The following is a 13,761-nucleotide window of genomic DNA, read 5'->3' as shown; positions in this document are numbered from 1 at the left end:
TCTAGCGGCGGGTCCAGGGCCAACAACTCGTCCTCTGCGGGCGGGTTGACAAGGGGAGGTGAGGGGAAACAAAGCCAGCAGCTAGTCTCGCAGAGTTGTCTGCCAGGAATCAAAGACGTCCCTGGGCCGCGTTTGACAGGGGAGATAATTTCCTATTCGTGACAGTCGCTGTAGGCCAAAAATCCCCTCGCCATAATGACAGTGCATCCTGGGAGGTGGTTCGCCTTCCTGTGGACTGCGCATGTCTATCTCACGTCAGTTAGCGTAAAAATCTTGCACACACGTGTACATCTGTCTGTTGACTGCTACATGCAATGTGACCGCGAGGCTTTTAAATTCGGATGAACAACATTCTTTAACGAATACAGAAACTAATGTATTTTCATTTTGTTCTTTCTTTCCTGTTGTTTTTCCTTTATAGTATTTTTTTTTATATAAAGTACATGTGCTTGAAGAATCGTATGTGTGTCTTTGTCAATAGACTCGAACTACGTATGGACTGCGCTTTGTATAGCACAAACCTGAATAGGTTCCCACTGTTCCACGAGTCATAAATCAAGTAGTCTGGAGCTGCGGCTATTGTAAAAGTAAAGTCCCCAGCATAGCTTCTGTTGAAATCTTCCTGCTGTAAAGCTAAATACAACTTGTCATTGCGAGGATGTCCCTCGCAGACGATTCTGTTCCTCTTTGTGCTGCCCACCCTAGAGTTTTCACTCAAAATTAGAAACCAAATCAAGTACACGCTCCAAAACTTTCTACATGAATACAAAACTTTAACGACTTCTCGCATAAAACACCGCGTATCAAGTTAACTTCAAAAAGTGAGCCTCATTTGAAAAATGAAAAACACGACGTTTATCTAACACACAAGCGCGCACACAGGGAAACAAGAGAATGAGCGCGACAACTTTCTCCATCGACACAAAACCTGCCCCAAAGCAAACATAGCTTTTTGAGCGAGGAAGCTGACACCATCGCTGTTTAACGAGCGACTCAGTATTTGTGGGCATTGAAACCTGGGGCAGGCAGCACGGGACCGTCATATATGCACTTGTTAAAATGTTCGTGCGCCAAACGCTTATGAGCGTCAAAAGCTGCGCGGTTTGGTGACAAAGATAATCTTTTAGTGGCGCGCGCTCTCTGTTTGCTGGAGGGATTGTGGTATTCATCACAGCCACTCTACCAGTGCCAGCGGTCGACAAGTCTATGACGGACTGACGTCGAAACGAAGACCCTTCACCACTACTACACCGGGCGCGCGGGGAAGTCAATTTCTATCACGCATTTACAGTAATAGGGCTGGCGAACGCTCCGACGAGTCTTTTACTCACGGTTGAGGAACAGGCTGGAGCCATTAGTGTTAGTAGGTCTTGTTGTCTCAGTGCTGGCGCTGTCTGTATCTTCCAAACAAGATTGACACATGTATTGCAGATCTAACAGAGGAGACCAGAGGTGGACAGACTCTTTGAATGGTCAAGGGGAGGGGGGGGGGCGGAAGGAGCGAGAGAGAGAGAGAGAGAGAGAGAGAGACAGAGACAGAGAGAGAGAGAAAGAGAGAAAGAGAGAGAGAGAGAGAGAAAGAGAGCGAGAGAGCGAGAGAGAGAGAAAGAGAGAGAGAGAGAGAGAGAGAGAGAGAGAGAGAGAGAGAGAGGGGACACAGAGAGACATACATTCTGTTCCCAAGTCAGCTGTGTCACAGGCGGAACGCAGACTTTTCATCAAAATGTCATACGATCATAGATCCTTTCCCGCAGTTCTCTTACTTTATGCCTTGTACGAGCATTTGTTTTAAAGCACAATCAGCTTTATTTGTGCCTCTATCCTTTCAACAAGAACCGTACCTGAAAACCGCGGAAAGAAAAGGGCATAGCGCTCGTCATTCTTTAAAAATTGCAGCGTTTGTCTCCAGACTGTTCAGTCCTTGCTCGCGCGAAAGACAGCACTCAACCTTCTGCCTCTGTCTTAAAATTGTCACCTCGCCAAAAAAAAAAAAAAAAAGGAAAAAAAGGAAGACGCGGATCGTCTTCTTGTAACGAGGCCATAAAAGACAAGTCTGCCTTCCCGAGCTGTGACTTATAAGAGCAACGAACGAGCCAAAAGGCGTGACTGCGTTTTTAGGTGAGAAGACGAAATGGGCTCTTTTTATGTGGATGGAGCGCTTGTAACCTTAGCCCAAGCAGCACGTGCCTTTCTGAATGGATTGCTGTCATTGGTCATGTCACGACGGAAAGCTTTTAATGGTCTCATCGTCGTGATTGTCGGGCCCTCTTTGGGCTGGAGAAGAGTATAGGTAGGGAGGGGTGAAGGTGTGTGCGTGCGTGTGTGTGTGTGTGAGTGTGTGTGTGTGTGTGTGTGTGTGCCTGTGAGTGTGTGTGTGTGTGTGTGAGTGTGTATGTGTGTGCGTGTGTGTGTGTGTGCGTGTGCGTGTGTGTGCGTGTGTGTGTGTGTGTGTGTGCGTGTGTGTGTGTGTGTGTGTGTGCGTGTGTGTGTGTGTGTGCGTATGTGTGTGGGAGTGTGTGTGTGCGTGTGAGTGTGTGTGTGAGTCTGTGTGAGTCTGTGTGAGTCTCTGTGTGTGTGTGTGTGTGAGTGTGTGTGTGTGTGTGTGTGTGTGTAAGAAAGACTGCATTTCTCTACTTCTGTCACTCAAAGGATGACAAAGTCCATATTTTGTCTACACCAATTCGTCTGGACATATTCACTTTTGTAATCACCAAAGCAGCCTGAACACAGCCCCAAATCTATAGCATACGCCGCGTTCTTATTTTGTCCACACGAGCGGGGAGCGTGGACATGTCCGACATGTCCGAATCTGGCATACACCACGTCCATAATGTTGTCCACAACAGCAAGCCGGACACCTCCCTAATCCGTCAGCACAGTGTGAATTTATGACGTCCTGGTCAATTTGTCGCCAGTGGGTAGCGACTAACGGGTCAGTTTGGTCAGTTTAACGAGGCTAGTTGGCGATAAATAAGGACCCTGGGACTCTGCGATTAATGGACAGATGGAGGAGAGTTGACGCTGTGTGGACGCTGCTATGTTTGCAGTTCCTACTTTTGGTCCTCATCTGACGCATGAATAAGGAGGTGTTTGCTATGTATCAGACATGATAATAGAAAATCGTCAAAAAGAAGGAAATACGGTTTGCCAAATCTTATATCATACAAAATGTTATCAGTTTTTCTTGACCCTTTGTTGTTTTATTCTAGTCGGGCTTTGTCGGAGATCGCCCCTTTAACAAAGAAAGCGCAGATAAAAATGAATACCGCCGTTGACATAAACTCTTCTTGTTCCCGTAATACCCGGAGACATACAACCCTACAAGTGAGTTATTCCCAGAGGCGAAACATACACACAGCCAACAGACACTGAGAGACTGAACCAGAAGACATCTTCTCCCCTCCACAAAAATGGATGACTGGTACCGCGAGAGATGAGGGGTGTAGGTCACCGAGACGCTGGGGGAGACAATGCGCCGCTTTCTTCCGGTCTCGGCGTGTTCGACGATTTAGTTACTTACTCGGTGATAGAGAGTGAGAGGGTTGCGTGAAGAGATGTTGGTTGCTATGTCTCGGGATGTTGTGACACAGCTACAAGTTCGTGTCCACCCAACTGGCTTACAACTGGCGTCCATCATAACAATGACAGCTTGCTTTCTTGGGGTATTTTTACGGCGTTAAGCCTGTCTTACACTGGACGAAGTCGACGACGCGAAGTATGCTTCGCGAAGCTGGCCGCACGAAACTTTAGCACTACGTTTTCGGTAAAGACTTCACGAAGTTTTCGCGAAGTCAACTTCGCGCTCAATTACGGACGGGCGTGCTGACAATGTAGCTTGCATCTCTTTTGGCTGTGAGGAGTCTATCTATAGGCATCGAACTGAAGGAAATAAGCAAGAGAAGGTTGAAAAGATAACTGACTGCAAGCACATTTGTTTGGCCATTATTATCAAGATCATCATGATCATCAGTTTGGGCAATGAATGGCGGCGAGATGATGTCTTCGGTCCATATGCTGAAATGGCGGCGGGATTGTGTCTGTTCAGTCCATATGCTGCTCCTCTCAGCGCCTCATCCTGGTAATCATCAATCTTCAGCCAGTGTGGCTGTCTCTCTTTTCGTCTTTAGTCACTAAAAGCAATATTCTGCTGGCTATTGGTGCCATCATTTTGTTCAGAGTCTTACCCCAAGGGGACAGCGGTGCATGGTTTGTATTGTTTTCTATTCAACTCAGTCTTCGCTGGGAACTGGACCGTATTGCGACCGTGGTGCTGCTTTTTTCTCTCAATAGGAGTCATCTCTTTAGTACAACTATTGCATTCTGTGGTAGCGCAAACAGTTTCAGAACATAATCCCAGAGGACTTGGGCCCGTTCTTGTTAAGCTGTGAACGTCAAACCATGAAGCGAATTGTGAGACCGCCGGAATCAACCGAGGGATAACTCTCATGACATTACGGAAGGACAACTCTATCGACAACTTAAATTCTCGGAAGGAAGAGTAGCTCTTGTCTTTGACTGACTACGATGGAAACTTTAAAAGAAAAATAAACAAGTCCCCCAAAATCCTAAAGACAGTTGAGCAAAGGACATGACAAGAAAGCAAATCCTCAAGGAAAAAAGGCAGACATTCTCAACACAATGCCAATCAACTGATCACAAGACGCGCCAGAAAAGGAAAAAAAAGTGCTGTCACAGAAGAGATTACCCTCCGTACTTTGCAAGTCTAAACAAGGACTGATGCGAGCGTTAGTATTTGCAGTGCAGATGCTTCGGTCCATCGGGTATCGTAGGGGCTTTTGTTTTCGGCAGTACTTCAGTCACTGTTTTGTGACCGTGTCAGTCACAGGGGGATAGGGCCAAGGGTTCTGCAGACAATGGGAACAAACCACAACAGACTGTGGTAACCTTTCACGTTAGCGTTAATGATGCCATAAATTCACACTGTGTTTTAGGGAAAGGTTGGGGTGGGGGGAGAGGTGGGGGGGGGGGGGGGCTATGGGAGGAGGGATGCATGGATATAAGAGTACATGGGATAAGGTGCGAGAGGTTCATATTTAAAGCTTTAAAGTGTTTTTTTTGGGTGGTTTTGTGGTTATTTGTGTGTCAAACAGACACTGAAAACACTAGCAGAAGTATACCATCCCAATAACGGATTTTTACCTCTTTACGTCTGTGTGTCTGTGTGTCTGTCTGTCTGTCTGTCTGTCTGTCTGTCTGTCTGCCTGCCTGCCTGCCTGCCTGCTGTCTGTCTGTCTGTCTGTCTGTCTGTCTGTCAGTCAGTCAGTCAGTCTCCTGTCTATATCTCTCCCCCCACTCTCTCTCTCTCTCTCTCTCTCTCTCTCTCTCTCTCTCCCTCTCTCTCTCTCCCTCTCTTCTCTCTCTCTTCTCTCTCTCTCTCTCTCTCTCCCTCTCTCTCTCCCTCTCTCTCTCTCCTCCCCTCTCTCTCTCTCCCTCTCTCCCTTCCTCCCTTCGATCCGTGTCGTGTCAAGCACCGCTAGCACCAAGCGGTAATCGCGGCATCAGTCACAGCCCTGCTCGTGCACCCAGTTTCGTCGCGGCCCTTAATTAGGACATGGACAGGGGTCGCTAGAAATTGGCCCCTGTCGCGACAACACGTCAAACAAGGGACGTATCACCCGCCTCTTTCCTCCCTCGACAGTCCTGGCTTTTCCTTCCGAAAGTCTTCCTTGTGCTTGCAAGCCTGTTCTCCTCTTGGGAAACGTTCTCTAACTTCCATGCACTGTAAGGGTTATGTAAAGTGGCCAATGCAGCGTGTTGGAAACGAAGCGGGGGAGACCAAGACAAAATATATGGATCGACGTGACGAAAGAAGAAAAAGAAGAAGAAGAAGAAGAAAAAGAAGAAAGAAAAAAGAAGAAAAAAAAGAAGAAAAAGAAGAAAGAAAAAAAGAAGAAGAAAAAGAAGAAGAAGAAGAAGAAGAAGAAGAAGAAGAAGAAGAAGAAGAAGAAGAAGAAGAAGAAGAAGTCCCCCCCCCCCCAAGTCTTTGTCTTTTCTCTTGGGTAGGCAGCATCAGTCGCATGCCCCCCTCCCTCCCCCCCTCCCCCCCTGATTGTCTTCCTCAAGAAACCCCGTCAACAGATCCCAACATTGCATTATTCTTAAACTTCTTCTTTTCAAATTATCGGTCTTTTTGTCTCTATATCCAGGGAACAACTGCCGCATTTTCCTTTCCATGACTTGTCTTCCCGAAAAAATAGTGACATTAACAAATACCCACGTTGCATAATCCTTTTTAAACTTCCCCGGTTTCAAATTCTCTAGTCCTTTTTTTTTTCCTTTATTCAGGCAGCAACTGCCGCCTTTTCCTTCCGATGTCTTCCTGAAGTCGTCAGTGAAGTCGTCTGCCCCGTTGTCTCTCTTCCCCCGGTCCAGCGCCCCCCCCCCCCACCCCCACCCTCACCCTCATACCCCATCTCAAGCGGTCCCCCTGGGGGTTGGGGTGGTGACGAGCGTGTTAGACAAATTTGATCCTGCTTCTTGAGCGTCCCTCACTCTCGTTAATCGCCCCTCTCATTGTCGATGACTGAGGGAGGGGGTGGAAAGGGGGGGGGGGGGGAGTGAGATTGGAAAAAGGGGGAGGGGAGAGGGGAGAGGGGAGACGGACAGAGAATGCGAATCAGAAAGAGGTGGAGACTGTAAAATGAAGTCAATGATATTAAAAAGAACATCGAAAAAAACAAAAAACAGGAAGGAACACACAAGCAAACACAAACAACGAGAGCGAAGGGACGGAATGAAAGACGTCAACAAAAAAGAAAGAAGACAGAAAGAACGAAAAAGAAGAAAACTAAACCCCAGAGAACAAGGGAACTAACAGAGGGAACTCTGTTGAATTGCTGCGATCTGGCTAGACGAGTAAGGGGCGGGAATAATGAAAAACTGAGAGAGAGAGAGATATATAGGAGAATGTCTGGCCTTATTTTTCGCATCTTCATGTCCACGTATACAACTTAATACCAGCAACAATGCCGCAATGAGACAAACGAGTTTATAATTCCACAGAATGCAACAAACAAACAAAACAGCTCTTTGACCCAACAAAACACACACAAAAACTCAAAAACAACGATACAAAAGCAATAGCTCAGGTACGTTTCTGAATCGCTACAGAAGAAAAAAAAGCCCCACAATACAAGCTGCTGAACCGGGCTGCGCACACAATACAACCCTCTCAGGAAAATCCAGGCTCCTAAAACCTATCCTCTCTTGTGATGCCCTGCAAAGACAAGCAAGCAAGAGGGGACCAGCTTTGAAGATGAGACGGATCTCCCGAAAGTTTTGGTGTCCCCGACTGTTGCTTTAGCTGGTCTTCCCCCTAGCTCCAAAAGAGTCAACTACAGCTCAGGTTCTGTTGAAACAGGATTTTTCCTACACCGCAGCGCCGCATTTGAAACCATAACATTCCTAATCAAGCTCGAATTTACCGCCTCCCTGTGTCAAAACAGGGTGTTTAATGTTTAAGGGAAGCAGGCAACGAATACTGCGCCGCCTGGCGTGAACTCGCCTGGATGAGGGGTAGCAACTGTTTTGGCGGTGTTTTTCTTTTGTCGATTTTTTTTTGGTAGGGTATTTGGGCTCTTTTCGGTTCTTCGTGAGTCTGTGGCTCTGTTATCTGTCTGCTTTTGTCCTTTTTGGTCATTCTGATTTTCTGTCTGTCTGTTCCAGTCTGTTTAATCATTGTATCTGCATGTGCCTTTCACTTGGTCTTTCTAAAAGGGTTTACCTTCTTTCAGTGGATATAATCGTTCTAGCCAGGAGTATTTTGTTCATCTTCCTTCTCCATCCCTATGAAGATTGCAAGAGGATGTTGAAATTATCAATTCAGTAAGTACCCTATCATCTCTGTCTGTCTGCATATATGTCTGCCCGTGTGTCTTTCCCCTCCTCTTGTTCTCCTCTCAACTTCTCTACTCTGTATCTCGCTCACCCTCTCTCTCACTTTGCTTTTTTCTCACCTCATCCTTACGAACCCTCTCGTGCCTTTACACAGGAGGAGTGAAAATAAAACTAGAATCGTCTGCTGTTTTGAGCCCACGCCGTCTGCTAAGCGGAAGAAAGGCAAACAAATTGCAACGTTACACTCGGCAAACGAGAACATAATCCAGGCCGTCTCATCGTCACACAAAATCTGCACGCTGTAAAGCCTAGGTCCCACTAACACGAATGTTGTGGCGAACCACAACGAGTTACTGCGATTTTGCCACAACGATGTTTGTCATGAATGATTGCGAAAAATCGGCCGAACAAGAACGAGGTAATACGAACCACATCGACCTCGACGATTTTCTCCACGAATCCCAAATCGTTGTAGTACGCCGTCAAAATTCGTCACAATGGGACCTAGGCTCAAGTCATCTTCTTCTTCTTCTTCTCGTTCGCTTGCACGCTGTGAGTAATTGCAACGATTCAGTTCACCGAGCGCACTTAGCGAAGACATTTGTTGGGAACTTTTTTTTTTGTACATTATTTTGTTTCAGTTAAATTACTAATATTTATTTATAATTATGTGGATGAGCCACTGTATCAGAGAGAAGCTGTTTCAAGTATACGGCATTTTGAAATCAAGGAGTATTTACAACATCAACAACGGTAACAAAGAAACGTTAGTTCAAACGTCTTTTACGACATGTTATAACAACAATGGAAAGAAAGGAAGAAAGTAAGAAAGACAGATAAAGTAAGAAAGAAAGAAAGAAAGAAAGAAAGAAAGAAAGAAAGAAAGAAACATTCACAGAAAAAATAATAAATAGACAAACAAACAAAAAACAAATGAAATGAAAGAACAACAAGAAACGACCAGAAACAGCTTGACATAAGACAGCTTCCAGGAGAATGAGGCATAGTAGGCTTATTGTGACAAAAATTCACCGCTGTTGAATTTCTAGTAAAAACAAATATAAAAAGACCAACCGACCAACGGACAAACAGGAAGACAGACAGACAAACGGACAGCTGGACAGAGAGAAAGACACAATGAAATAGGTGGGGGTGAAAAGGACGGAAGTGCAAAGAAATGAAACACACCACTTGAAGTCGGTATTCAGCTTTTAAGTTCCCTCCGAAATCCCTCCGAATCTCCTCGAAATGAGAATTTAAGTGACGGTATTAAATTTGCCCTTTTTCGTTTGATTCTTCTTCCCAAAAGCCATCTCTTCCTCTCTGTTCCTTTGAAGGAGGAAAATGTGAACTTTAGCGCCCGAAACGCTAAGACCTTTTCTTTCAGAGTGTGCTCTAAGTTGTAAAACCATACAGAAAGGAGCAATCGCCGTGATTTTGTTGTTGAGCAAATTACCTGTATGAATCTGATACAAATTAACAACTTGTATTGTGGTAAACTGAAAAGGGCAACAGAGTACAGAGCAGCTGCAAGCAAACGAAAAATATGGCCAGAAAAAAAAAGACTCATAATTACGGCGGCCAAGCCATCACCGCGAGTGTGTAATTATGCGTATACTTTGTGGCTAAGTCTACCTTTTTGAGTGTAAAGCAGACAGAAACAAACAAACAAAGAAACAAACAACACATAAATAAACGAACCAACTATCCACCCACCCATCACCCAACGAAACAACGAACCAACCAACTCGTGTTAACACATCTGCCCCTACAACACCCTTCAGCAGCTTTGTATATAAAAACATGCTTTACTCATTTGTTTCGCCGCCATCGAAACCACCGTTTCGCCGCTTTTTGGAGCATTTTCTTCTTTCGCCGCTCGTACCAGCGGATTCGCCGCTTTCTAAAACATCATTTACTCTCCGTTTCGCCTCCCTCTATATTCAGCATGCATCTTTTCGTCGCTTTTTGAAGCACCATTGAATCTTTTCTTTCGCCGCTCGCATCAGCGGTTTCCCCCGCTACATCATCCTTCCACCGTTTTCTAAAACATCCTTAGCTCTTTTGTTTCGCCGCCCTTTACAACATCATTTTGCCGCCTTCTAAAACATGCTTAACTCTTATGTTTCTCTGCCCTCTTCAACATCATTTCGCCGCTGTCTGAAACATCCTTAACTCTTTTGTTTCGCCGCTGTCTGAAACATCCTTAACTCTTTTGTTTCGCCGCTGTCTGAAACATCCTTAACTCTTTTGTTTCGCCGCTGTCTGAAACATCCTTAACTCTTTTGTTTCGCCGCTGTCTGAAACATCCTTAACTCTTTTGTTTCGCCGCTGTCTGAAACATCCTTAACTCTTTTGTTTCGCCGCTGTCTGAAACATCCTTAACTCTTTTGTGCCGCGAAGAAGTTGGCAGCCTAAAACTCCCAAGAGACTGGTGTACAATCATGGCTGGCCGCGACTCAATCGGAAAGGTATTAGGCTGTGATCAAAGATGGCTCTCTCCCGTCGTGCCAGGCTGATCAAAAGAAAATACCCACTGTCATTGACCAGAGGCCAAGAAACACAACGCCACATTTGTTCTTGTGCTCTTTTGTTTGTGTGTGTGTGTGTGTGTGTGTGTGTGTGTGTGTGTGTGTGTGTGTGTGTGTGTGTGTGTGTGTGTATGTGGGGTGTGTGTGTGTGTGTGTGTGCATGCATGTGTGTGTGCCTGTAAATGAGTATGTGTGTGTGTGTGTGTGTGTGTGTGTGTGTGTGTGTGCATGTGTGTGTGCATGTGTGTGTGTGCATGTGTGTGTGTGTGTGTGTGTGTGTATGTGTGTGTGTGTGTTTGGAACCTCCCCCTTCTTTTGTGTTCTTTATTTGCGTTTGAAGTACTAACTAGCATATTGCGATATTCACGACATGTACACCAACAATGAACGTTTCAGAATGTTAGTATTTTTATCACGAACATGCAGAAAAACTAATTGTTTAAGTATTTAAAACACAAAACAAAACATCAAGAAACTAAAATAAATCAATAATAAAGAAGAAGAAAAAGAAGAAGAAAAAGAAGAATTGACTTTTATTTTAACAATGCTGCAATTAAGCCCGTGCACTGGCAAGATAAATTAACCCATTCATTGCGGGGAAACAACTCTTCAGGAAATGAAAACCGCAGCGAATCGAACTCAACACTTCCTGTCCTTCTTCCTCCTCAACTTCCTCGAGCAAGCGAAAGGATCGAGCAGAAATTAAGCGTCGTTAATTAAGACGCTCGCTTCTTCGTGACGGTTAGACGAGCGATTTGTATTAACACAAAATTGAAGACCTATTCAGAATGCATACGGGGATGGTCTTGGCGAGCGCAAGTACTAATTGGAGTCAATTAAACTGTGGCAGGGGAAAAAGTAGCAATTTGTTTTCATGGCAGTACTGCGGACAACGAGGAATGACCGAGACGTCTGCCGCGGTACTAGACTCTGCGAGGAAAGCAGCAATTTATTTTCATTGTGCAACAACATTGTGTTTTCTTGTGCGCACGTGGCTCTTAATGGTTGCGGCGAGCGTCGCGCAGGGTTAACAGAGTCAAGTGTAAAAGAAAAAAAGTGATACAGTTTACGTCAGTTTATAAATAGTATGAGTAGTTTGTGTCATTCGATTCTAATTTGTTTCTTAATTTAAAAAGTTTTTCTTTCTATTTTCTTAAGTCAATCTATACCACACAGAAGTTAGAAATACTTAAATTGTATAAAAAGCAAAAGTGAATGTTGAATTTACATTTGTTTCAAATCTAACGTTGCAATGGATCGTCAAAAAACAAACAAACAAACAAACAAGCAAGCAAACAACATAAAATCAAATAAATACTGTATATACATAAATGAGAAAACAGACACAATCCAACAAATAATTGTCATGGTCACATTTAAAAACAACAACTGATTTAGACACATTATCAATTTGTTGTTGTTGGTGTGTGTATGTGTGTTGCAAATTTACATCACACGAAGAAATGAACGAAGTAAAAGTATGAAAGCTTCAACTGAGATGTTATTAAGTGTTGGGCCATCCCACTGCGTTTATTTCTTATACACCTATGTAATATTGCTTGAATTTTGTTTAAGTGCTTCTCAAAATAATTTACATACAAATTCTGTTGTTCGTTGCAGATACGGAAATACCAGCCTTCAGTCTTAGCTTACTGTAACCTCTTCATACGATTGAAAAGTAGTCTCAAATAAATAAAACACCATAAAATGAAGAAAAGAAAAAATAAATTTAAATAATGTATCAAAATTTCAAATACTGTAACAAATGAGAGATTTTTTTTTTCAAACAAAAGATATGAAACACTGAAAGAACGGGTAGAGTTTCGAAGCGAAACAAAATTCCAACAAAGCATAACGAGGGGGAAAATGCCACAGAACTACATAAGCCTATGCATCATTTTTGTTTCATTTTTTTCTTGAGCCTATTTCAGAATATATGTCAAAATCTGTGTTTTTCTTTATCATTGATTTTTGTTTGCGCTTTGATGCAGCAGGCGAGCAGGAGACAGAAAATAAAAATACAGAGAAAAAGGCGAACGTGCAGGAACGGAGAGTAAGAGAGGGTGAGATAAAAATAAAAAAAATATTAACGCTTCATCAACTCTGCCGAGTTCGGACAGCGGCGTTACTACGGCAACTCGCAGACCCGCCATCTTGCGCCGGTGTGCGTGCATGTCGCTCAAAAAAAGAAAAAAGAAAAAAAAAGGCGCGTTTGCACGTGAGAGAAGTTAAAAGTGATGTCAAGGCAGCGAATTATGGTAGAGTTTTTTTTCCTTTTTCTATTTCCTCGCTCTCCTCTGTTTGTCCCCTTCCCTGTCTTTTTATCGTTCTCTCTCTGTGTTTCGGTCTGTCTGTCTTGTTTATCTGTTTGTCTGTCCGTCTCTGTCTCTCTCCGCCTCTCTCTATATCGTTCCCTCCCTATCTGACTTTCTCTGTGTCTCTGTGTCTCTCAGTTTCTCTCTCTTTCTCCGTCTCTCTCTCTCTCTCTCTCTCTCTCTCTCTCTCTCTCTCTCTCTCTCTCTCTCTCTCCCCCTCCATCAGTCACTGTCTCTGTCCGTCTCTCTCTCTTCCACCCCCACAACACTTTCTTGTCGATTTTTCCCTCTTCCTTTCTCCCTCTTAAGTTAAATTATGCCAGTTTCTGGTTACGCTGAAACTGACCCTGGCTTTGCGGGGGAAATTGACATGATATCAAATGCTGTTTTGATAAGTTTGAGGATTGGATTTTATGAATGCTTCGGTGGACAAATTAATTAGCTGGTTATAATTAATGACGGGCTTCCAAACGCGGCTTTGATCTGCGATAGCCTCATCCCCGAAAAAAAGCCAAATAACGTTAAAAACGTCAAGTAAACCAAACTGAATTTTCCGCTTAAATTCCTGAGTATAGGAACAGTGTATAGAATGAGAACAGAATCGTTATTGTCAGCGGTCTGCGGTGATGTTTCTGTTACTTGTGTGTGTGCTTTTTGTTAATCAGTGTATTCTTATTCTTATTCTTCTTCTGATCTTTTATTTAATTAAATTATTATCAACAGTTTCATTTTATTTTATTTAAAAAAACCCATTTGTTGTGTGTGTGAGTGTGTGTGTGTGAGTGTGTGTGTGTGTGTGTGTGTGTGTGTGTGTGTTTGTGTCTGTGTGTGTGTGTGTGTGTGTGTGTGTGGGGGGGGTCTAGTTTTTTCTTTCATATACCACTTTTGATTCCAAATGAAATATATATACATGCGGAAATATAAAGTATGATATGTTAGAAGAAGGCAAATTTGATAAAAAAAAAAAAGGAGGAAAAAGAGTATTTGGTAGACGAGGGGGAAGACGGAGAAACATCTGAAACAAACAAACAAACAAACAAACAAACAAACAAACAAAC

The 13,761-nt window shown here is 43.7% G+C and overlaps 1 protein-coding gene across 1 annotated transcript in view; it reads right to left on the bottom strand.

Annotated features, from left to right (window-relative positions):
- LOC138971458 (paired box protein Pax-6-like) overlaps positions 1–13,761 on the bottom strand; it is a 90,839-nt gene that overhangs the window by 52,460 nt on the left and 24,618 nt on the right. The gene's annotated exons all lie outside the window — the stretch shown is intronic.

The sequence above is a fragment of the Littorina saxatilis genome, linkage group LG7 (assembly GCF_037325665.1).
Source record: "Littorina saxatilis isolate snail1 linkage group LG7, US_GU_Lsax_2.0, whole genome shotgun sequence".
Lineage (NCBI taxonomy): Eukaryota > Metazoa > Mollusca > Gastropoda > Littorinimorpha > Littorinidae > Littorina > Littorina saxatilis.
The sequence above is the reverse complement of the archived record's forward strand: the minus strand, read 5'-3'. Positions and strand labels throughout refer to the sequence as shown.